We start from the raw sequence: 2,974 nt of genomic DNA, 5'->3' as shown, positions 1-2,974 counted from the left end.
ATCAGATGCACCCTCCACTTTACTGGGAACACTTTCACTTTGCTTACCTTCTAAATCCTTCAGTTTGCGTTCCATCTTCAAGAGGGAAGCCTTCAAATTTGCAATTTCCGATACCGAACTTGCAGAATCTGATAAAGGAGAAGGTATGGGAGGAAGCAACAATTACATTAGAGATAGGTACTAGACTACTAACTGGCTCGTTATTAGAGACCGACTACTCAAACTTTTGGAATAGGCTTTTCTAGCCTTATCCCTTTCCAATTTTCTCAAATATGAATTAAGAACCTTCCATTCCTCCTCATTTAAATTCTCACATTCAGCACAAGTGTTAGATTCGGAACATTCATTCCCTCTACACCGTTTACAAGTAGTGTGAGGGTCTACCGAAGCTTTCGGTAGTCTCACACTACAACTCTCATCCACACACACACTGAACGTAAAACTAGTGTCAGACATTCTAAGAAAAATCCAAACCAAAATACAAAAACAGTCCACAAAAGCGTATGCCAAGTCAGAGATCCAATACGTCACCAAAAATATCAGTCTAGAAGATCAACGGCGATGAAACACGAAAGTCAAAGTCAGGAGGAACTAGCAACGATGTTACCAGAACCGGCGACAGAGAAAATCTGGTTCTAGAATGGTAATGGTTCCTATTCCTGCCACCCAGCGGCAGGGCGGTAGATCACCTGACCTACCTGTAGCGTGTGCCGCGAAATTCAAATTTCTGTCGGGGACGACGGAGTCTATAGCTAAGTATATATCTGACAGGGAAGTTGAATGTATGAAATTAGGTATTTCTACAGAAGCAATCTGTATGGACTGCAAAGAAACAACCGCGGATACGACATCCACTAGGTAGGGATTGGGGCGTCCAATGTATTTCGGCGTGTTTAGTACTGGCCCCTGGGGGGTTAAGGTAAAAATCCGCATGGTACAGGGGTGGACCATGTATGATCAATGTGTACAACCCCAAAAAAAGTATATTATAACGCGTCCTGACATCGGAGATGGGCATCAGACGCAACTTCTTGTTGGTGAGAAACGGAGCTAAAGACCTCTACTCCGGTTTTTCCTTGGTTTCAGGAACGTGTTTAGAATGTACTTTTCTTGGGGTTGTACACATTGATCGTACATGGTACAGTCGTCCGAATAAATATTACTTAAAATTCTTGTTCAGGAGGTAAAACTGCATAGAAAAACCCAACTGCCATAGTCTAGGCCGCTGCGGATAAGTATCCTAGATCTACCGAAATTTATATTTGGAAGTCCAAGGCCTACCTATACCTAGATTATACAATTAATAGGGCTACCTAATGGTTAAAAGTAAAACCATACCCTAAGCTAAGCCTGTACCTCAGCCAGTTACCTCAGAGACAGAAAGTCCTTATGAACATATAAAGTAGTATAGGTATAGCCTACCTATACCTATTCCTAACATGAAAACTTGGCCTTGGCTCAAGAAAACAATTAGGCTAGGTAGGTGCGTACCAACATTCAACAACAAAGGTAGGTAAGGGCAACTATTTAAGTTTGGATAGGCTAGGTATGGCCAACTTTCAAAACATTGGCCATACCTACCTAGTAAGTATAGCTACGAAGCTTCGCAAATCCCTACTTACCTAGCCTATCAGGTTAGGTTAACCTACAGAAGGTTGATCTTGAGCGGCTACGAGTAACTAGGGTAACCACGGGTCAGGCTGCCTATTCTAATTTAACCTACTTACTAGGCTAGGTAGATATAAATCAGAACACATCACCTTCACAGCACTCACGAACTAGGTAGACTATACACTAGGCTAGGTACTACAAGTAGGTAGTAGGTACCTAGTAATAGGCGTCAAGCGGTAAAGATGACACGTATAATATTATATATATATATATATATATATATATATATATATATATATATATATATATGGGTGAAGGTTTACCTACTAGGATAACTACTAGCTATCCTACTACTAGGGTATGTAGCCCGAGTACACAGCGGATGTGATGTTGAGTTCCAGATAGCTAAACAGTCTGTGTAAATAAACCACTCGAATACATCAAAAACGTATATTTCCCAATCTTTTGGTTTATAGACTTATGGTTTCTCAAGTAATTTGCGATAAGGTATCACGTACAACTACAAAATATTAACTTATGCTTGCTGGGAAACAAAACTATCACACAGTTGAGAGACTAATCGCCTACGCCCACCGCGTTAAAACGGCACTGATCTACACTGTTGCCAGATCACCACCTGTCGCACTCTCTGCTAGCTATGTTGGCCGCTAGCGCTAGAAACTTAGCGGAATTCGCTCAAGACGGGTTTCCGTTTGTTTAAATGCTATCCACAGATGCTCGCTGTTGTGTTTATTCTCACAGTTGTCCTTCGTTATTTGGTTTCATCCGGTGTTGCGAGCACATTAATTATTTACTTGTAACTATTTATTGGTATACTATGTATTATTTTAGATGTAAGATACAATATTCTTATGCTCCCTCTCTCTATGGGGGCCAGCACATAGGGGCGAGAGGGGGCAACTCTGTAACATCAGTTCCCTAGGTACTTTTCTTTTAAGATTTCGTGATAATAAAATGAAGACTTCATTACCAGTAGATTGCTCTTTTACACATAAAAAATATGCATAGTTATGTGCTATATAAATTATTTTTACTATATTCACTTTTGAAGGTGCAATCAGCAATTTTTTACTTGAGAGCATAGTATAGTCTGTGGTTAACTCCCGGCATTTAAACTTACTAGTCCACCCAGCTATGAATAGGAACCAACATTTGTTAGGGGCAAGGAAAAAGAAGTCGGACTAGAATCCTTAAACTCGAAGACTTGCTAAGAAACAAGACTGCTCTATCTTTCTGGTATCAGCACTTCACCATAGAAAAAGGTATCTTTCTAGTGCTACCTCTCTGTGAAAGAAAGATTGTTTCCGTATGATACCACCTTTCCATACAAGAAGAAGTTGAC

At 40.3% G+C, this 2,974-nt stretch overlaps 1 protein-coding gene across 6 annotated transcripts in view; it reads right to left on the bottom strand.

Moving 5' to 3' along the window:
* Positions 1 to 2,251, bottom strand: part of LOC135222767 (unc-112-related protein-like) — a 466,776-nt gene extending 464,525 nt beyond the window's left edge. For 4 of the 6 annotated variants that reach the window (XM_064261018.1, XM_064261022.1, XM_064261021.1 and 1 more), the window contains exon 1: positions 2,130 to 2,248. The gene's annotated coding sequence lies outside the window, so the exon portion shown is untranslated. Of the gene's footprint in view, positions 1 to 2,129 lie in introns of all 6 variants that reach the window. The other 2 variants (XM_064261019.1, XM_064261020.1) reach the window with 2 other exon arrangements.
* Positions 2,252 to 2,974: the final 723 nt, after the last annotated feature.

This window comes from Macrobrachium nipponense, chromosome 8, assembly GCF_015104395.2.
Source record: "Macrobrachium nipponense isolate FS-2020 chromosome 8, ASM1510439v2, whole genome shotgun sequence".
Taxonomy (NCBI): domain Eukaryota; kingdom Metazoa; phylum Arthropoda; class Malacostraca; order Decapoda; family Palaemonidae; genus Macrobrachium; species Macrobrachium nipponense.
This window is presented reverse-complemented; position numbering and strand designations above follow the sequence as displayed.